This window comes from Pleurodeles waltl, chromosome 4_2, assembly GCF_031143425.1.
Source record: "Pleurodeles waltl isolate 20211129_DDA chromosome 4_2, aPleWal1.hap1.20221129, whole genome shotgun sequence".
In the NCBI taxonomy this organism is placed as follows: domain Eukaryota; kingdom Metazoa; phylum Chordata; class Amphibia; order Caudata; family Salamandridae; genus Pleurodeles; species Pleurodeles waltl.
Window position 1 is genome coordinate 728865639 of NC_090443.1, and position 12570 is coordinate 728878208.

Here is a 12570-nt window from a genome sequence, read left to right on the forward strand (position 1 = left end):
GCTTCTGCACTGGAGGTCGGATCCTTCAGGTCCTGGGGGCTGCGGGTGCAGTGTTTTTACCAGGCGTCGGGTTCTTTGAAGCAGGCAGTCGCGGTCAGGGGGAGCCTCTGTATTCCCTCTTCAGGCGTCGCTGAGGGAGCTCAGGGGGGTCAACTCTGGCTACTCACACGGTCGCAGTCGCCGGGGAGTCCTCCCTGTAGTGTTGGTTCTCCGCAAGTTGAGCCGGGGGCGTCGGGTGCAGAGTGGAAAGTCTCATGTTTACGGCAGGAAACAAGTGGTCTTTAAAAGTTGCTTCTTTGTTGCAAAGTTGCAGTCTTTGTGGAACAGGGCCGCTGTCCTCTGGAGTTCTTGGTCCTTTTAGATGCAGGGTAGTCCTCTGAGGCTTCAGAGGTCGCTGGACCCTGGGGGACACGTCGCTGTTGCAACTTTTCTTGAAGTGGGGAGACAGGCCGGTAGGGCTGGGGCCAAAGCAGTTGGTGTCTCCGTCTTCTCTGCAGGGCTTCAGGTCAGCAGTCCTTCTTCGTCTTCAGGTTGCAGGAATCTATCTTGCTTGGTTCTGGGGGCCCCTAAATACTCAATTTAGGGGTGTGTTTAGGTCTGGGGGTTTAGTAGCCAATGGCTCCTAGCCCTGAGGGTGGCTACACCCTCTTTGTGCCTCCTCCCGGAGGGGGGCACATCCCTAATCCTATTGGGGGAATCCTCCATCTGCAAGATGGAGGATTTCTAAAAGTCAGAGTCACCTCAGCTCAGGGCACCTTAGGGGTTGTCCTGACTGGCCAGTGACTCCTCCTTGTTTTTCTCATTATCTCCTCCGGCCTTGCCGCCAAAAGTGGGGCCGTGGCCGGAGGGGGCAGGCATCTCCACTAGCTGGAATGCCCTGTGGCGCTGTAACAAAGGGGGTGAGCCTTTGAGGCTCACCGCCAGGTGCTACAGGTCCTGCAGGAGGAGATGAGAAGCACCTCCACCTAGTACAGGCTTTGTTACTAGCCCTAGAGTGACAAAGGCACTCTCCTCATGTGGCCAGCAACATGTCTGGTGTGTGGCATGCTGGCAAAACTAGTCAGCCCACACTGGAAGTCGGGTATGTTTTCAGGGGGCATCTCTGAGATGCCCTCTGGGTGTATTTCACAATAAAATGTACAGTGGCATCAGTGTGCATTTATTGTGCTGAGAAGTTTGATACCAAACTTCTCAGTTTTCAGTGTAGCCATTATGGTGCTGTGGACTTCGTGTTTGACAGACTCCCAGACCATATACTCTTATGGCTACCCTGCACTTACAATGTCTAAGGTTTTGTTTAGACACTGTAGGGGCATAGTGCTCATGCACCTATGCCCTCACCTATGGTATAGTACACCCTGCCTTAGGGCTGTAAGGCCTGCTAGAGGGGTGACTTATCTATGCCATGAGTTTTCATTTTCTCCCCACCAGCACACACAAGCTGGCAAGCAGTGTGTCTGTGCTGAGTGAGGGGTCCCCAGGGTGGCATAAGACATGCTGCAGCCCTTAGAGACCTTCCCTGGCATCAGGGCCCTTGGTACCAGGGATACCAGTTACAAGGGACGTACCTGGATGCCAGGGTGTGCCAATTGTGGAGACAAAGGTACAGGTTAGGGAAAGAACACTGGTGCTGGGGCTTGGTTAGCAGGCCTCAGCACACTTTCAAATCATAACTTGGCATCAGCAAAGGCAAAAAGTCAGGGGGTAACCATGCCAAGGAGGCATTTCCTTACACAGCCCCCAAAACGAAAGACGATGAGACTAACCTTTCCCAAGAGAGTCTTCATTTTCTAAGTGGAAGAACCTGGAAAGGCCATCTGCATTGGCATGGGCAGTCCCAGGTCTGTGTTCCACTATAAAGTCCATTCCCTGTGGGGAGTTGGACCACCTCAACAGTTTTGGATTTTCACCTTTCATTTGCATTAGCCATCTGAGAGGTCTGTGGTCATTTTGAACTACAAAGTGAGTACCAAAGAGGTATGGTCTCAGCTTCATCAGGGACCAAACCACAGCAAAGGCCTCCCTCTCAATGGCACTCCAACACTGCCCCCTGGGGAGTAACCTCCTGCTGATGAAAGCAACAGGCTGGTCAAGGCCATCATCATTTGTTTGGGACAAAACTGCCCCTATCCCATGTTCAGAGGCATCAGTCTGCACAATGAACTGCTTGAAGTAATCTGGAGCTTTTAGAACTGGTGCTGTGCACATAGCTTGTTTCAGGGTGTCAAAGGCCTGTTGGCATTCTACAGTCCAGTTTACCTTCTTGGGCATTTTCTTGGAGGTACGTTCTGTGAGGGGTGTCACTATTGATCCATATCCCTTCACAAACCTCCTATAGTAGCCAGTCAAGCCAAGGAATGCCCTGACTTGGGTCTGGGTTTTTGGTGCTGCCCAGTCCAGAATAGTCTGGATCTTGGGCTGGAGTGGCTGAACTTGGCCTCCACCTACAAGGTGTCCCAAGTAAACCACAGTTCTCTGCCCTATCTGACATTTGGATGCCTTGATAGAGAGGCCTGCTGCTTGCAGGGAATTCAAAACCTTCTTCAGGTGGACCAGGTGATCCTGCCAGCTGGAGCTAAAGACAGCAATTTCGTCAAGATAAGCTGCACTAAAGGACTCCAAGCCAGCAAGGACTTGATTCACCAACCTTTGGAAGGTGGCAGGGGCATTCTTTAAGCCAAAGGGCATAACAGTAAACTGATAATGCCCATCAGGTGTGGAGAATGCTGTATTTTCTTTTGCTCCTGGTGCCATTTTGATTTGCCAGTACCTTGCTGTCAAGTCAAAGGTACTTAAGTATCTGGCCGCACCTAGTTTGTCAATTAATTAATCTGCCCTTGGAATGGGATGGGCATCTGTCTTGGTGACAGAATTAAGTCCTCTGTAATCCACACAAAACCTCATCTCTCTCTTACCATCCTTGGTGTGAGGTTTGGGGACTAAGACCACTGGGCTAGCCCAGGGGCTGTCAGAGTGCTCAATGACTCCCAATTCCAGCATCTTGTGGACTTCCACTTTGATGCTTTCCTTAACTTGGTCAGACTGTCTGAAACTTTTGTTTTTGACAGGCATGCTGTCTCCTGTGTCCACATCATGGGTACACAGGTGTGTCTGACCAGGGGTTAGGGAAAAGAGCTCAGCAAACTGTTGTAAGACTTTCCTACAGTCAGATTGCTGTTGGCCAGAGATGGTGTCCGAATAGATCACTCCATCTACTGAGCCATCTTTAGGGTCTGTGGAGAGGAGATCAGGGAGAGGTTCACTGTCAGCTTCCTGGTCCTCATCTGTCACTATCAACAGATTCACATCTGCCCTGTCATGAAAGAGTTTGAAGTGGTTCACATGGATCACCCTTTTGGGGGTCCTGCTAGTGCCTAGGTCTACCAGGCAGATGACCTGACTCTTTTTTTCTAGCACTGGGTAAGGGCCACTCCATCTGTCCTGAAGTGCCCTGGGAGCCACAGGCTCCAGAACCCAGACTCTCTGCCCTGGCTGAAACTCAACCATAGCAGCCTTTTGGTCATACCACATCTTCTGGAGTTGTTGGCTCGCCTCAAGGTTTTTACTTGCCTTTTCCATGTACTCTGCCATCCTTGAACGTAGGCCTAGTAAATAGTCCACTATATCTTGTTTAGCCTCATGAAGAGGTCTCTCCCAGCCTTCTTTTACAAGAGCTAGTGGTCCCCTGACAGGATGGCCAAACAGAAGTTCAAAGGGGGAAAACCCTACTCCCTTCTGAGGCACCTCTCTGTAGGTGAAAAGCAGACATGGCAAGAGGACATCCCATCTCCTTTTGAGCTTTTCAGGGAGCCCCATGATCATGCCTTTCAATGTCTTGTTAAATCTTTCCACAAGACCATTGGTTTGTGGAAGGTATGGTGTGGTGAATTTGTAAGTCACCCTACACTCATTCCACATGTGCTTCAGGTATGCTGACATGAAGTTGGTACCCCTGTCAGACACCACCTCCTTAGGAAATCCCACTCTGGTAAATATACCAATGAGTGCTTTAGCTACTGCAGGGGCAGTAGTGGACCTAAGGGGAATTGCTTCAGGGTGCCTAGTGGCATGACTACCACTAGGATATACTGGTTCCCTGAGGCTGTGGGAGGTTCAAGTGGGCCCACTATGTCCACACCCACTCTTTCAAAGGGGACCCTCACCACTGGAGGTGGAATGAGGGGGGCCTTTGGGTGTCCACCTGTCTTACCACTGGCTTGACAGGTGGCCCAGGAGACACACAACTCCTTTACTTTCTGGGACATGCTGGGCCAATAGAAATGGTTAACTAACCTTTCCCAAGTCTTGGTTTGTCCCAAATGCCCAGCAAGTGGAATATCATGAGCTAAGGTCAGAATGAACTCCCTAAACTCCTGAGGCACCACCACTCTCCTAGTGGCACCAGGTTTGGGATCTCTTGCCTCAGTGTAGAGGAGTCCACCTTCCCAATAGACTCTATGTATTCCAGTGATTTTTCCTTTGGTCTCTTCAGCAGCTTGCTGCCTAAGGCCTTCAAGAGAGGGACATGTTTCTTGCGCCTTACACAACTGTTAACTTGTGGGTCCCCCTGGGCCTAAGAGTTCAACCTGATAAGGTTCCAACTCCATGGGCTCAGTTCCCTCAGAGGGCAGAACTTCTTCCTGGGAAGAGAGGTTCTTTTTCTTTTGTTGTGTTGAAGCTGGTTCCCCATTCTTCTTTCCTTTCCTCTTGGAGGGTTGGGCCATTATTCCAGGCTCCAACACCAGTTTTTCACCCTGAGCCTTGCACTGTGCCCTTGTCTTGACACACACCAGTTCAGGGATAGCCAGCATGGGTGCATGGGTTTTGAGTTCTACCTCAGCCCATGCTGAGGACTCCAGGTCATTTCCAAGCAAACAGTCTACAGGGATATTTGAGGAGACCACTACCTGTTTCAGGCCATTGACCACCTCCCCACTCTAAAGTTACCATAGCCATGGGATGTACTTTAGTCTGATTGCCAGCGTTGGTGACTGGATAAGTTTGTCCAGCCAGGTATTGATCAGGGGAAACCAGTTTCTCTGTCACCATAGTGACACTGGCACCTGTATCCCTCAGGCCTTCTACACTAATCCCATTAATTAAGCGTTGCTGTCTGTATTTTTGCATATTAGGGGGCCAGGCAGCCAGTGTGGCTAAGTCCACCCCACCCTCAGAGACTAATGTAGCTTCAGTGTGAACCATGATTTGCTTTGGGCACACTGGTGATCCCACCTGGAGACTGGCTATTCCAGTGCTAACTGGAGTAGAGTTTGAAGTGGAACCTTTCTTGAGACAGGCCTTGTCTCCAGTTTGGTGTCCCTGCTGATCACAACTACGACACCAGGCCTTCTTGGGATCAAAGTTTTTACCCTTGTACCCAAAATTGCATTGTGAAGAGGCTTTGGACCCTCCCTCCTGAGCAGGTTTTTGGGGCCCTGTAGAAGGCCCTTTACTTTTTCCCTTTGATGTCTCAACACTTTTCCCCTGGGGGGTCTTTGTGACCCCTTTCTTTTGGTCACCCCTGTGGAAGTCTTGGTCACCCTAGTCTTGACCCAATGGTCTGCCTTCTTTCCCAATTCTTGGGGAGAAATTGGTCCTAGGTCTACCAGATGCTGATGCAGTTTATCATTGAAACAATTACTTAACAGGTGTTCTTTCATAAACAGATTGTACAGCCCATAATAATCACTTACACCACTGCCATTAATCCAACCATCCAGTGTTTTGACTGAGAAGTCAACAAAATCAACCCAGGTCTGGCTCGAGGATTTTTTAGCCCCCGAACCTAATGCTGTACTCCTCAGTTGAGAATCCAAAGCCCTCAATCAGGGTAGCCTTCATGAGGTCATAGGATTCTGCATCTTTTCCAGAGAGTGTGAGGAGTCTATCCCTACACTTTCCAGTAAACATTTCCCAAAGGAGAGCACCCCAGTGATACTTGTTTACTTTTCTGGTTGTACAAGCCCTTTCAAAAGCTGTGAACCATTTGGTGATGTCATCACCATCTTCATATTTAGTTACAATCCCTTTAGGGATTTTTAGCATGTCAGGAGTATCTCTGACCCTATTTATATTGCTACCACCATTGATGGGACCTAAGCCCATCTCTTGTCTTTCCCTTTCTATGGCTAGGATTTGTCTTTCCAAAGCCAATCTTTAGGCCAACTTGGCTAGCAGGAGGTCATCTTCATTGAGGCTGTCCTCAATGCTTCCAGAGTTGCTGGACTCTCCTGTGAGAGAAGCAGCATCCCTGACTATCACACTTGGAGTCAGGGTTGGAGGAACCCTGGTCTCCCTATCTAGGGTTGGAGGTGGGAGTTCCTCCAACTCACTAGTGTCCCCCTCTGTGAAGGCATCATCAGAGGGGTTGTTTTTAGCAAACTCTGCCAAGAGCTCCTGGAGCTGTACTTTGGTAGGGTTTGAACCCGTCTTTATCTTTTTGATTTTACAGAGAGACCTTAACTCTGGCATCCCAAGATGCAGGTAAGGGGAGAGGTTGAGTTCCATCACTATCTCTTCTGCAGCAGACATTATGTTTCTAAAAGTTGGGATACTTTTTAAGAATCTAAAACTATCTCTAGCACTTAATCCAAACTTTTACAAAACTTTTAAACTCTAAAAGAAATGCTAACAGAGACTAACACAAGGCAGGACTTTCAAAAAATTTGAAGAATAGCTCAAATTTAAAAAATCAGTTTCTATTGACAATTTTTGGAACTTAGTCGTGTGATCAGGTATTGGCTGAGTAGTCCAGCAAATGCAAAGTCCTGTACCCCAACGCTGATCCACCAATGTAGGAAGTTGGCTCTGTATACACTATTTCAAAGTAAGAAATAGCATGCACAGAGTCCATGGGTTCCCCTTAGAAGTAAGATAGTGGCAAAAAGAGATAATTCTAATGCTCTATTTTGTGGTAGTGTGGTCGAGCAGTAGGCTTATCAGAGGGTAGTGTTAAGCATTTGTTGTACACACACAGGCAATAAATGAGGAACACACACTCAAAAGACAATTCCAGGCCAATAGGTTTTATATAGAAAAATATATTTTCTTAGTTTATTTTAAGAACCACAGGTTCAGGATTTACAAGTAATACTTCAAATGAAAGGTATTTCACTCAGGTATCTTAGTAATTTGAATCAACACAATATCATGTACAGTTTTAGCAAAAATGGCAATAAGCTATTTTAAAACAAGACTGTCCAATTTTCTACAGTTCCTGGGGGAGGTAAGTTTTGGTTAGTTTTGCAGGTAAGTAAAACACCTACAGGGTTGAAAGTTGGGTCCAAAGTAGCCCACCGTTGCGGGTTCAGGGCAACCCCAAAGTTACCACACCAGCAGCTCAGGGCCGGTCAGGTGCAGAGGTCAAAGTGGTGCCCAAAACGCATAGACTTCAATGGAAAAGGGGGTGCCACAGTTCCAGTCTGCCAGCAGGTAAGTACCCGCGACATCGGAGGGCAGACCAGGGGGGTTCTGTAGGGCACCGGGGGGGACACAAGTCAGCACAGAAAGTACACCCTCAGTGGCACGGGGGCGGCTGAGTGCAGTGTGCAAACAGGCGTCGGGTTCGCAATAGGTTTCAATGGGAGACCCAGGGGTCTCTTCAGTGATGCGGGCAGGCAAGGGGGGGGGGGGCTCCTCAGGGTAGCCACCACCTGGGCAAGGGAGAGGGCCACCTGGGGGTCACTTCTGCACTGGAGGACGGATCCTTCAGGTCCTGGGGGCTGCGGGTGCAGTGTCTTTACCAGGCGTCGGGTTCTTTGAAGCAGGCAGTCGCGGTCAGGGGGAGCCTCTGGATTCCCTCTGCAGGCATCGCTGGGGGGTCCCAGGGGGGTCAACTCTGGCTACTCACAGGTTCGCACTTGCCGGGGAGTCCTCCCTGTAGTGTTGGTTCTCCGCAGGTCGAGCCGGGGGCGTCGGGTGCAGAGTGGAAAGTCTCACGCTTCCGGCGGGAAACGTGTGGTCTTTAAAAGTTGCTTCTTTGTTGCAAAGTTGCAGTCTTTGTGGAAAAGGGCCGCTGTCCTCAGGAGTTCTTGGTCCTTTTAGATGCAGGGTAGTCCTCTGAGGCTTCAGAGGTTGCTGGACCCTGGGGGGCGCGTCGCTGTTGCAGTTTTTCTTGAAGTGGGGAGACAGGCCGGTAGGGCTGGGGCCAAAGCAGTTGGTGTCTCCGTCTTCTCTGCAGGGCTTCAGGTCAGCAGTCCTTCATTGTCTTCAGGTTGCAGGAATCTATCTTGCTTGGTTCTGGGGGCCCCTAAATACTCAATTTAGGGGTGTGTTTAGGTCTCCGGGGGTTAGTAGCCAATGGCTACTAGCCCTGAGGGTGGCTACACCCTCTTTGTGCCTCCTCCCGGATGGGAGGGGGGCACATCCCGAATCCTATTGGGGGAATCCTCCATCTGCAAGATGAAGGATTTCTAAAAGTCAGAGTCACCTCAGCTCAGGGCACCTTAGGGGTTGTCCTGACTGGCCAGTGACTCCTCCTTGTTTTTCTCATTATCTCCTCCGGCCTTGCTGCCAAAAGTGGGGCCGTGGCTGGAGGGAGCGGGCATCTCCACTGGCTGGGATGCCCTGTGGTGCTGTAACAAAGGGGGTGAGCCTTTGAGGCTCACAGCCAGGTGTTACAGTTCATGCAGGGGGAGGTGAGAAGCACCTCCACCTAGTACAGGCTTTGTTACTAGCCCTAGAGTGACAAAGGCACTCTCCCCATGTGGCCAGCAACATGTCTGGTGTGTGGCAGGCTGGCAAAACTAGTCAGCCCACACTGGAAGTCGGGTATGTTTTCAGGGGGCATCTCTAAGATGCCCTCTGGGTGTATTTCACGATAAAATGTACACTGGCATCAGTGTGTATTTATTGTGCTGAGAAGTTTGATACCAAACTTCTCAGTTTTCAGTGTAGCCATTATGGTGCTGTGGAGTTCGTGTTTGACAGACTCCCAGACCCTATACTCCTATGGCTACCCTGCACTTACAAAGTCTAAGGTTTTGTTTAGACACTGTAGGGGCATGGTGCTCATGCACCTATGCCCTCACCTATGGTATAGTGCACCCTGCCTTAGGGATGTAAGGCCTGCTAGAGGTGTGACTTATCTATGCCATGGGCAGTGTGAGGTTGGCATGGCACCCTGAGGGGAGTGCCATGTCGACTTACTAATTTTCTCCCCACCAGCACACACAAGCTGGCAAGCAGTGTGTCTGTGCTGAGTGAGGTGTCCCCAGGGTCGCATAAGACATGCTGTAGCCCTTAGAGACCTTCCCTGGCATCAGGGCCCTTGGTACCAGGGGTACCAGTTACAAGGGACTTACCTAGATGCCAGGGTGTGCCAATTGTGGAGACAAAGGTACAGGTTAGGGAATGAACACTGGTCCTGGGGCCTGGTTAGCAGGCCTCAGCACACTTTCAAATCATAACTTGGCATCAGCAAAGGCAAAAAGTCAGGGGGTAACTATGCCAAGGAGGCATTTCCTTACAGCTACCGCTCCTGAATTTGGATCTTAATTGATTTGTAAAGGGGAAGGGGTCCCAATACGACCCTTTTCTTTTTGGGAATCCTGTTGGCAGTCTCAGAGGGAGAAGGCAGTGGTTCAAAAGATCAGTGCCTGCTCCTCTTGAAGGTTTCCAAAAACAAAACCATTTAAAAAAGAGTAGCAATGGTCTCTTTAAGGAACATAGGCTGCTTTAAAAAACGTTTCTATTCTGGAATTCAGTCATAGAGATGGTAGTGTGCTGCCCATTGCAGTCCTCTATCCCTGTGATTACACTCAATCTTAGAGAACTGCCACTTGCCTAATGACTATTAATTAGGCAGGTCATTCATTCTGTGACTCGCTGGGATTCTGTATTTAGTGAACTAATCGTAGATGGGTTTGTTTGAAAAATACAATTCCATTTACAAAAAGCGTCTGCGAAATTTGCAATCACTTACAAAAGGGGATGGTTATCAATTGTGTTCACTTCTCCTTTGCAGTCCCGCCTGGTGGTAAGTGCCTGTTGAGCTCTACATAAGCCATAATAATATAAAATTGAAGCTGTTTAGATAGCAACGGGTATATAGCGGAGTTTCTCTGTTAGCTGTATGGCTACTGGCCAAGTTGTGCATACTGTCTACTATTTAGCCAGACACAAGATGAATAATGATCTTTTGTTTCTAACTGCACAGCCTCTGGCCAAACAGTATATAATTTCTTCTATTTAGTAAGTGGCTAGGTAAATAAATATGCTTCTTTACTATACACAACACCACTTGCTAAATGGTTCAAAATGACTGCTATTTAGCCAGAATCTGGTTAAGTAGTGAAATGTCTTTGCTATTTGCAAATGAAAAGAGTACACTGTTCCAAAAAGATCTGTCTAGAAGGACGACAAGTATCGGTATTGTGATAGGAGTGCCCTCAAGCGTCATTGAAGACGCTAAGCATCATCATTGGGCTAACTCCTCGTCAGACCGGCACTGCAATATCTGACGGGTCACCACACATGTGGTGGTGGCACTAAACCGAAGATGATAACGCAGATCTAATGGTATCTGCAGTACGTGCTGACAGTGAAAGGAGAGGAGAGTGAGAAGTTAGTTAAAATTGGCTCTGAACACCCGGTATCTAAATTCAAAACCCAAAACATCCAACGAGGGCCTCAATGATGATATTCCTTGGTGGACCTTATCACCTTAACCTATTTTTGACAACAATTGTTTTCTGACTTGGGTTAATCCAATCAATCCAATTTTTGCGACTTTACCTTCCTTTGTCCATTCTTTTTGGACCATATTTGTATAGTCTAGATTGCAGACCCAAATATTTTGTTGTTTTTTTATTTTTATTTTTCTATATATAATTTTTTTTTACTCCCCGCAAGTCTATCTGGCTTCTGGCTGACTCTATGACTCATTGTGACATTGGTGATTACCATTCATATGTTCTGGACCGGTTCCCCCTTTTTCATTCAAAGATGGCCGCCGGTTTTTCCACTATGTTTATCCTCTCCTGATAGTCTTTTTTTTACTGTTTACCTCTCATTATACGGGTGCTCGCTGTTCCGGCTAATGGCCCTAATCTATTTAGTACCTCCCGTGCGTTCTGTGCCTTGATTTCCAGGCACACGACCTCGGGTAGGTGGATGGCAGGACTAGAGGAAGATATCATGTAAGTCCTGTTACCGATCTCTTTATTTTATTTATTTTTCAGGGCTTGGTCGTTGCTCTCTTTGACGTCCTCCCGCTGGCGGCACTTTTCCGATTTTGCTAGTGCCGGCCTCATTTCACGACTCACGCCGCCTTTAGACCGCTTACAAACTGCTTACTTATATGCTAGTATTGCCATTGACAGGCACACTCGATTTAGCGCCAGCCGCACTGTCGGCATTTCCGCACTTGAGTGTCTACATATACACCGCGCTTGGCGGCGTCTTCTTTGCTCACATGTTGTTTTCACATGTTATTGCTTATTTTACTGATACGAGCACCTTGCGTAAACACCTCTAATGAGTTACCCTAATATTTAGAACTCTGTCTGTTCTTTTACAAATAAAGCCTCTTTGTCCATGGCTGATGTCAGTAGGGTTACTTAAGCTTTACGGTTACCTCTACTCACATTTAACCCTCCCGTATATAATATTATCTGAGTTATTTCTACACGATTGGTGGGTGCTGAAGTACATTATCAAGTGAGCATGAGCATGTGTCCCCAGGCACCATATGTGACATTATTGTTTTGACAATATATTTTACTGCCATTCTTCTATATAGTGCAATCTCCTTTGGTCTGAGGTTTACGCGTCCCTAAGATGCCTGACTTCCACATGGGATGGTAAGCCTTCTATGTTGTGTCTAATGTGCCTGACGATGTTATTAGGGTATGATGTCTATCTCTTTTACTACAGTGAATTTATTTGTGCTCAGACACCAATGTATGCCTTTATGTTTTCTGTCTCTTTTATAGGGTGACCTACTGTTTGACTGACCTTGACGACTAGTCCACACATAGTAAGTGACTTTCCAGCACTTACTATACCTTTCTATAGGAGAAGTTACTAATCATGGTCCTGATGAAGCGCCACTGGATCATTTGCTGACCGCATAGGCGCGAAACATGTCGACCCCTTAGTGTTAGGACAGAGTATACCTCTTCCTTTCCCCTTAAGTTGGAGTATCGGTGGCCATTATTTCCTCCAAGTACTCCTCTATTGATTTTAATCTTGGCCTGACCGCTACTCTGAGTAATTAAATTTAGATACCGGGTGTTCAGAGCCAATTTTAACTCACTTCTCACTCTCCTCTCCTTTCACTGTCAGCACGTTCTGCAGATACCATTGGATCTGCGTTATCATCTTCGGTTTAGTGCCACCACCACATGTGTGGTGACCCGTCAGATATTGCAGTGCCGGTCTGACGAGGAGTTAGCCCAATGATGATGCTTATCGTCTTCAATGACGCTTGAGGGCACTCCTATCACAATACCGATACTTTTCGTCCTTCTAGACAGATCTTTTTGGAACAGTGTACTCTTTTCATTTACTGGTTTATGCTTAGGGAGAACGTACACTGGACCATTATCCTCCCAGTCATTCCCATTGTTT

The 12570-nt window shown here is 47.9% G+C and overlaps 1 protein-coding gene across 1 annotated transcript in view; it reads right to left on the minus strand.

Annotated features, from left to right (window-relative positions):
• The window catches only part of HFM1 (helicase for meiosis 1), a 2166952-nt gene that overhangs the window by 2064086 nt on the left and 90296 nt on the right, over positions 1-12570 (minus strand). The gene's annotated exons all lie outside the window — the stretch shown is intronic.